Source organism: Phocoena sinus, chromosome 15 (assembly GCF_008692025.1).
Source record: "Phocoena sinus isolate mPhoSin1 chromosome 15, mPhoSin1.pri, whole genome shotgun sequence".
In the NCBI taxonomy this organism is placed as follows: domain Eukaryota; kingdom Metazoa; phylum Chordata; class Mammalia; order Artiodactyla; family Phocoenidae; genus Phocoena; species Phocoena sinus.
The window spans coordinates 24976476-24986260 of record NC_045777.1 but is presented as its reverse complement, the minus strand read 5'-3'; the positions used below and the strand labels follow the sequence as shown (position 1 = coordinate 24986260).

The following is a 9785-nucleotide window of genomic DNA, read 5'->3' as shown; positions in this document are numbered from 1 at the left end:
AATTCTTCTAGGTCTTTTTTAAACATTTCTTGCATCTTATTGATCTTTGCCTCCATTCTTTTTCCAATGGCCTGGATCATCTTCACTATCATTATTCTGAACTCTTTTTCTGGAAGGTTGCCTATCTCCGCTTCATTTCATTGTTTTTCTGGGGTTTTATCTTGTTCCTTCATCTGGTACATAGTCCTCTGCCTTTTCATTTTGTCTATCTTTCTGTGAATGTGGTTTTTGTTCAACAGGCTGCATAATTATAGTTCTTCTTGCTTCTGCTGTCTGCCCTCTGGTGGATGAGGCTATCTAAGAGGCTTGTGCAAGCTTCCTGATGGGGGGGGTACTGGTGGTGGGTAGAGCTGGGTGTTGCTCTGGTGGGCAGAGCTCAGTAAACTTTAATCCACTTGTCTGCTGATGGGTGGGGCTGGGTTCCCTCCCTATTGGTTGTTTGGCCTGAGGTGACCCAGCACAGGAGCCTATCTGGCTCTTTGGTGGGGCTAATGGCGGACTCTGGGAGGATTAACGCCAAAGAGTACTTCCCAGAACTTCTGCTGCCAGTGTCCTTGTCCCCACAGTGGACCACAGCCACCCCCTGCCTCTACAGGAGACCCTGCAACACTATCAGTTAGGTCTGGTTCAGTCTTCTACGGGGTCTCTGCTCCTTCCCCTGGGTCCTGATGCACATGTTACTTTGTGTGTTCCCTCCAAGGGTGGAGTCCATGTTTCCCCGAGTCCTGTTGAAGTCCTGCAATCAAATCCCACTAGCCTTCAAAGTCTGATTCTCTGGGAATTCCTCCTCCCGTTGCCGGACCCCCAAGTTGGGAAGCCTGACGTGGGGCTCAGAACCTTCACTCCAGTGGGTGGACTTCTGTGGTATAAGTGTTCTCCAGTTTGTAAGTCATCCACCCAGTGGTTATGGGATTTGATTTTATTGTGATTGTGTCCCTCCTACCATCTCATTGCAGCTTCTCTTTTGTCTTTGGATGTGGGATATCTTTTTTGGTTGGTTCCAGTGCCTTCCTGTCGATGATTATTCAGCAATTAGTTGTGATTCAGTGCTCTTGCAAGAGGGAGTGAAACAAATTATTATTTGAAGAAATAATAACTAAGAACTACAAAGTCTCAGGACAATGAAAATTACCAAGGATTAAGAGGGTCAGAACATAATGATAAAGGGTAAATTCACCAAGAATATATAATAATCCTAAATGTGTATATATCTAACAGAAGAGTTTCAAAATACATGAAGCAAAACTGATAGAATTGAAAGGAAAAATGGGGGACTCCACAATTATAGTTGAAGTATCAACACTCCTTTCTCAGTAATTGATAGAACTACTAGATAAAAATTAGTAAGCATATAGAAGGACGCAACCAAATGGATCTAACTGACATTTATAGACTACTCCATCTAACAACAGCAAAATAAATATTTTTTTCAAGTGTACATGGAAAAACTAATCAGGTATACATGGAAAGTATAATCAAGATAGGCCATATGCTGGGCTATAAAATTAACCTTAACAAATTTAAAAGAGTTTAAATCATGCAAAGTATGTTTACAGACCATAATGGAATTAGACTAGAAATCAAAACCAGAAAGATAACAGGAAAATCTCCGAATATTTGGATAGTAAACAACATGTTTCTAAATAATCAAAAAGTCAAAGTATAAAAATTAATAAAAACGAACAAACAACAGCAAAAAAATCAGAGTCTCAGGTGAAATTATAAAAAATTTTTACCGAACAAAAATAATACAACAAATCAAAAATTTTAGAATGCAATGCTTAGAGGGAAATTTAGCATCAAATGCTTATATTAGAAAAATCTCAAATGCATGAACTAAGCTTTCACTTTAAGAAATCACAGATGAACAAACTAAATCCAAGGCAAGTAGAAGGAAGGAAATAATAAAGGTAAGAGCAGGAATCAATGAAACTGAAAACAGAAAAAAAAAAGGAAAAGAAAGCAGTTCTTTGAAAAGATGAGTAAAATTGATATACTTCTAGCAAGACCGACAAAGACAAAAGATACAAATTACCATTAGCAGTAATGAAAGTGATTATACACTCTTAATAAGAGAGAGAGGGGCTTCCCTGGTGGCGCAGTGGTTGAGAGTCCGCCTGCCGATGCAGGGGACACGGGTTCGTGTCCCGGTCCCGGAAGATCCCCCATACCGCGGAGCGGCTGGGCTCGTGAGCCATGGCCGCTGAGCCTGCGTATCCAGAGCCTGTGCTCCGCAACGGGAGAGGCCACAACAGTGAGAGGCCCGTGAACCACAAAAGAAAAAAAAAAAAAGGATAATAAGAGGGACTTCCCTGGTGGCACAGTGGTTAAGAATCTGCCTGCCAATGCAGGGGACACAGGTTCGTTCCCTGGTCCAGGAAGATCCCACATACCGCAGAGCAACTAGGCCCATGCACCACAACTACTGAGCCTGTGCTCTAGAGCCCGTGAGCCACAACTAGTGAAGCCCATGCGTCTAGAGCCCATGCTCCGCAACAAGAGAAACCACCACAATGAGAAGCCCGCACACAGCAATGAAGAGTAGCGCCAACTTTCCACAGCTAGAGAAAGTCTGTGAGTAGCAATGAAGACCCAACACAGCCAAAATAAAAATAAAAATTAAAAATATATATAATAAGGGAAGACTGTGAACAACTATGCACATACATTCAACAACTTAGATGAAACGGACTAATTCCTTGAAAATCACAAAAGTCACTCAAGATGAAATAGGTAACCTCAATATTTCTATAACTATTAAAGACATTGCATTCATAGTCAAAAGCCAGAAAGGAATCTCCTGTCCCAGATGTTTCAGCTTACATACTGTACTATTCCATTTTTATCACATTTTCAAAAAGACAAAAAACTATAGTGATAGAGAAAAAAAGAGTGGTTGCCAGGGGTTAGTTAGTGATGAAGGCAGGGTGGGGAGTAGGACTACAAAGGAACAGCATGAGGGAACTTTCTGGGGTTATGGAACTGTTCTGTATTCTGTTCGTGAATCTATACATGTGTTAAAATGAACTGTACACACAAAAAAAGTCAATTTTACTGTATGTTCACTTAAAATTTGTTTTTTGTATAACCAGGACTCCTTGGGCAAATGGTTGATTCCAGACCTGGGGCACAGGAGGTATAAGACGAGCCTGGAACATCTTGTTATGCTATAAAGTAAGGAATTACTCAAAATAAGAATGGGCACGTGTCTTGAGGGCAAAAGAGCCAGCTTGAAGGAGTTCATAATGACAATATCTTGAAATTTTAGCACCAAAATAATTAAGGATAGTAATAAATTATACACAATTAAAAATAGAAATCTATGAATCCCAACTTATAGCAAATAGATACATACATACATTTATACATACATACTGTTGCTTACAATAGAATGTCTAGTGCTTACTGCTAAATACAAAGGCAATACTGAGGTTGTGAAGTCATATTTTGCAGCCATCATAACAAAGATCAGCTCAGGCAAGAATATCAACTAATATTAAATCTAGGAGCAAATTTTTATGAGGTGCAGGATATTTGCATGATCTTAAAGTGTGTCCCCATAGATGGTTTATTGATTATCAGGGAAAAATTAGTAACTCTACAGTAGAGAAATCAAACAACTTGACCAGGTGATCACAACATCACAAATAAGGGGTAGATGGATATTGTATGCCTTAATGGGTATTAAACTCTGAGGAGAACAGAGCTTTTATGTAGTATTCTGATCAGAAATGCATAACCTGAATCTAATTATAAGGAAACATCAGACAAACGAAAACTGTTTCTGTTTTTTTGGAATGTTCTATTTTTTAAAATGTCAATGTCATAAAAGACAAAGAAAGGCTGTGAAAATGTTCAAGATTAAAGGAGACTAAAGAGACTTGACAACAAAATGCAGTGCCTGACTTTAGACTGGATCTTGTGTGAGAGGTGGGGGAAATTCCATAATTGACGTTATTGGGTCAATTAACAAAATTAGAGTATGGGGACTTCCCTGGTGGCACAGTGGTTAAGAATCCACCTGCCAATGCAGGGGACACGGGTTCGATCCCTGGTCCTGGAAGATCCCACGTGCTGCAGAGCAACTAAGCCCGTGTGCCACAACTACTGAGCCTGCGCTCTAGAGCCTCCAAGCCAAACCTACTGAGCCTGCATGCCGTAACTACTGAAGTCTGCGTGCCTAGAGCCCCTGCTCCACCACAAGAGACGCCCCTGCAACGAGAAGCCTGTGCACTGCAGTGAAGAGTAGCCCCCGCTCGCGGCAACTTGAGAAAGCCCATGTGCAGCAACAAAGACCCAACGCAGCCAAAATTAAATCAAAAAAAATTGGAGTATGGACAATTGACTAAAGTTTCATATCAATGCTAAATTTGCTGAAGTTGATCAACATCGGGTGGTTAAGTCATAGGATATCCTTATTCTTAGGAAATATACTCTGAAGTATTTGGAGGTAAAGGACCATGATGCTTCCAACTTATTCTCAGACTGTTCAGAAAAAAACTGTGTTTATGTGTGTGTGTGTGGCAAGATGTGTGTGTGAGTGTGTAGAGAGACACAGTGAAAATGATAAAGCAAATGGATAAAAATGTTAACAGGTAAACATAGGTAAAGGAAATATAGGCAATTTCTGAACTATTTTTATTTTTCCCAATTTTTTCATAAATTTAAAATTATTCCTCCCTCAAATTTTTAAAATTTTGTTCTTCGAAAGACACTGATAAGAAAATGAATAGGCAAACCTTAGCCTAGGAAATATTCACAATACACATACAGGACAAAGGATTTGTATATAAATAACTCCTACTCAATAATAAAAAGACAAACAGGCCCAGTTGAAAAAGGGATAAAAACTGAGACAGGCACTTCATAAAGGAAAATGTACAGGTGGACAATTAACATATGAAAAAATCCTTAACAGCATTATGCATCAAGAAAACACAAATTAGGGACTTCCCTGGTGTCACAGTGGTTAAGACTCCATGCTCCCAATGCAGGGGGCCTGGGTTCAATTCCTGGTCAGGGAACTAGATCCCACATTCATGCCACAACAAAAGAGCTCTCGAGCACAACTAAGGAGCCCACCTTCTGCAACCAAGACCCGATGCAAGCAAAATAAATAAATTGAAAAAAAAAGAATCCACTCTAATGGGAAACATTTCATTAAAAAAACACACACACAGGATATACAGACTGCCAACAAACACATGAAAGAATGCTCAACATCATTAATCATTAGAGAAATGCAAATCAAAACTACAGTGAGATTGATATCTCACACCAGTCAGAATGGCCATCATCAAAAAATCTAGAAACAATAAATGCTGGGGAGGGTGTGGAGAAAAGGGAACACTCTTGCACTGTTGGTGGGGATGTGAATTGGTACAGCCACTATGGAGAACAGTATGGAGGTTCCTTAAAAAACTACAAATAGAACTACCATATGACCCAGCAATCCCACTACTGGGCATATACCCTGAGAAAACCATAATTCAAAAAGAGTCATGTACCAAAATGTTCATTGCAGCTCTATTTACAATAGCCTGGAGATGGAAACAACCTAAGTGCCCATCATCGGATGAATGGATAAAGAACATGTGGCACATATATACAATGGAATATTACTCAGCCATAAAAAGAAACGAAATTGAGCTATTTGTAATGAGGTGGACAGACCTAGAGTCTGTCATACAGAGTGAAGTAAGTCAGAAAGAGAAAGACAAATACCGTATGCTAACACATATATATGGAATTTAAGAAAAAAATGTCATGAAGAGCCTAGGGGTAAGACAGGAATAAAGGCACAGACCTACTAGAGAATGGACTTGAGGATATGGGGATGGGGAAGGGTGAGCTGTGACAAAGCAAGAGAGAGGCATGGACATAAATACACTACCAAACATAAGGTAGATAGCTAGTGGGAAGCAGCCGCATAGCACAGGGAGATCACCTCGGTGCTTTGTGACTGCCTGGAGGGGTGGGATAGGGAGGGTGGGAGGGAGGGAGCTGCAAGAGATATGGGAACATATGTATATGTATAACTGATTCACTTTGTTATAAAGCAGAAACTAACACACCATTGTAAAGCAATTATACCCCAATAAAGATGTTAAACACACACACACACACACACACAGATTAAACCACAATGCGATACCATTTTACACCCACTAGAATAACAACAACAACAAAAGAAAAACTGTCACTGCCAAATGTTGGTGAGGATGAATGTGCAGCAAGCAGAACTCTCACACATTGCTGATGGGAGTGTAAAAATGATTTAACCACTTTGGTAATGTCTGTCAGTTTCTCATTAAATTAAACACACACCTAACCCTACACACCTGCAATTCTACTTCTAGTTATTTACCCAAGAGAAATGAAGCCATATGTATATAAAAAGACTTGTACAAGGATATTCATAGCAGCTTTATTTATAGTGGACAAGTCAAATGTTCATCAACAGGTGAATGGAGAAACAAACTGTGGTATATCCATTAAATGGAATTCTACTCAGAATTAAAAAGGAAGAAGTTTCTGATACAAACTGTGGATGAACCTCAAAAACATTATGCTAAATGACAGAAGCCAGACACAGAAGAGTACATATTGTATGATTCCAATTATATAAAGTTCTAGAATAGGTGAAGCTAATCTATGTGAAAGAAATCTAACAGTTATTATGAAGGAGGGTGGGGAATGATTGGGGAGGTGCTTGAGGAATCATTCTAGGCTGATAGAAATGTTCTGTATCTGATAAGGTGTGAGTTATACTGGCATATGCAGTTTTCAAAACCACACTTTACACATGCAGATTGCATGTGTATATTGTGTATTGTATGATTATTGTATATTTCATTGTATGTTAATCATATCTCCACTTTTTTAAAAAGGAAAAAAATAGATTATGTCACTACCCTGTTTAAAACTTTTTGCTTCCTGTTGCTAAGATCCAAACTCTTTACTGTGGCTGACAAGGCCCTAGTCTCTACCTGTCTTTGCAGCCTCATCTCCCATTCTCTTCTGCTTGTTCACTATGCTCTAGCCAGGTTGGTCTCCCTCCTGCTCTTCAAACATGTCAAGCCCTTCCTGCCTCAAGATCTTAGTACTTGCAGTTTCCTCTGTTTAGAACACTCTTTTCCCAGCTCTTTGCATAACTGGTTCATTCTCATTCTTCAAGTCTTATCTCAACATCACCCCCTTAGAGAGCCCTTTCCTGACCACCCTGTCTAATGTAAGGCCCTTCCAGTTACTCTTTGGTATTATCCTAATCATTTTCTTTTTAGCACTCTCATTTTTTGCTATGATTTTGTTTTCCATTTTTCAGTTATTCATTCTTTGTTCTTCATCTCCCTCCACTTCCATTGTTTTCATTGTTCAGTACTGTATTCCCATTGCCTAGCAAGGAGTCTGGCACATAGCAGGTACTTAATAAATATTTGTTGAATGAATGAGTAAATTGTCCTCTAAGGGTAGAAAAAATGAGAAGATAACTCTTCAGTAAATACAGAAAACAAAATTGAGGAACATGTGTTTCCATCCAATTTGCCTAAAGAAGTATTCAAGAATTTCTTGGAATAATCTGGTACATCCACTGGGAAAAATTATTAAGGGAAAAAAACATGGTTTAAAACTGTTAAAGTTTTTTGTTGGTGGTGGTTTTTTTTTTTTTTTTTTGCGGTACGCGGGCCTCTCACCGTTGTGGCCTCTCCCGCCGCGCAGGCTCAGCGGCCACGGCCCACGGGCCCAGCCGCTCCACGGCATGCGGGATCCTCCCGGACCGGGGCACGAACCCACGTCCCCTGCATCGGCAGGCAGACTCCCAACCACTGCGCCACCAGAGAAGCCCTTGTTGGTGGTTTTTTTGGGGGTTTTTTGCGGTGTGCGGGCCTCTCACTGTTGTGGCCTCTCCGGTTGCGGAGCACAGGCTCCCGCCGCGCAGGCTCAGCAGCCATGGCTCACGGGCCTAGCCGCTCTGCGGCATGTGGGATCTTCGCGGGACGGGGCACAAACCCGTGTCCCTTGCATCAGCAGGCGGACTCTCAACCACTGCTCCACCAGGGAAGCCCTAAACTGTTAAAGTTTAATTAATTTTATAATACACTGATAAATTAAATTCAGATAAATTTTTTTTCTTTTTTTTTTTTTACATCTTTATTGGAGTATAATTGCTTTACAATGGTGTGTTAGTTTCTGCTTTATAACAAAGTGAATCAGTTATACATATACATATTTTCCCATATCTCTTGCATCTCCCTCCCTCCCACCCTCCCTATCCCACCCCTCTAGGTGGTCACAAAGCACCGAGCTGATATCCCTCTGCTACACACCTGTGGCTGCTTCCCACTAGCTATCTATTTTACGTTTGGGAGTGTATATATGTCCATGCCACTCTCTCGCTTTGTCACAGCTTACCCTTCCCCCTCCCCATATCCTCAAGTCCATTCTCTAGTAGGTCTGTGTCTTTACTCCTGTCTTACCCCTAGGTTCTTCATGACATTTTTTTTCCTTAAATTCCATATATATGTGTTAGCATACAGTATTTGTCTTTCTCTTTCTGACTTACTTCACTCTGTATAACAAACTCTAGGTCTATCCACCTCATTACAAATAGCTCAACTTCATTTCTTTTTATGGCTGAGTAATATTCCATTGTATATATGTGCCACATCATCTTTATCCATTCATCCGATGATGGACACTTAGGTTGTTTCCATCTCTGGGCTATTGTAAATAGAGCTGCAATGAACATTTTGGTACATGACTTTTTTTGAATTATGGTTTTCTCAGGGTATATGCCCAGTAGTGCGATTGCTGGGTCATATGGTAGTTCTATTTGTAGTTTTTTAAGGAACCTCCATACTGTTCTCCATAGTGGCTGTATCAATTTACATTCCCACCAACAGTGCAAGAGGGTTCCCTTTTCTCCACACCCTCTCCAGCATTTATTGTTTCTAGATTTTTTTTTGTTTGTTTGTTTCTAGATTTTTTGATGATGGCCATTCTGACTGGTGTGAGATGATATCTCATTGTAGTTTTCACTTGCATTTCTCTAATGGTTAATGATGTTGAGCATTCTATCATGTGTTTGTTGGCAGTCTGTATATCTTCTTTGGAGAAATGTCTGTTTAGGTCTTCTGCCCATTTTTGGATTGGGTTGTTTGTTTTTTTTGTTATTGAGCTGCATGAGCCGCTTATAAATTTTGGAGATCAATCCTTTGTCAGTTGCTTCATTTGCAAATATTTTCTCCCATTCTGAGAGTTGTCTTTTGGTCTTGTTTATGGTTTCCTTTGCTGTGCAAAAGCTTTGAAGTTTCATTAGGTCCCATTTGTTTATTGTTGTTTTTATTTCCATTTCTCTAGGAGGTGGGTCAAAAAGGATCTTGCTGTGATTTATGTCATAGAGTGTTATCCCTATGTTTTCCTCTAAGAGTTTGATTGTTTCTGGCCTTACATTTAGGTCTTTAATCGACTTTGAGCTTATTTTTGTGTATGGTGTTAAGGAGTGATCTAATCTCATACTTTTACATGTAGCTGTCCAGTTTTCCCAGCACCACTTATTGAAGAGGCTGTTCTTTCTCCACTGTACATTCCTGCCTCCTTTATCAAAGATAAGGTGACCATATGTGCGTGGGTTTATCTCTGGGCTTTCTATCCTGTTCCATTGATCTATATTTCTGTTTTTGTGCCAGTACCATACTGTCTTGATTACTGTAGCTTTGTAGTATAGTCTGAAGTCAGGGAGCCTGATTCCTCCAGCTCCGTTTTTCATTCTCAAGATTGCTTTG

General features: G+C 40.0%; 1 protein-coding gene across 6 annotated transcripts in view; it reads left to right on the top strand.

Annotated features, from left to right (window-relative positions):
• The first annotated feature begins 856 nt into the window (after window positions 1–856).
• The window catches only part of ASIP (agouti signaling protein), a 118340-nt gene continuing 109411 nt past the window's right edge, over window positions 857–9785 (top strand). For all 6 annotated transcript variants that reach the window (XM_032604666.1, XM_032604665.1, XM_032604664.1 and 3 more), the window contains exons 1-2: window positions 857–884; window positions 3093–3174. The gene's annotated coding sequence lies outside the window, so the exon portion shown is untranslated. The remainder of the gene's footprint in view (window positions 885–3092; window positions 3175–9785) is intronic.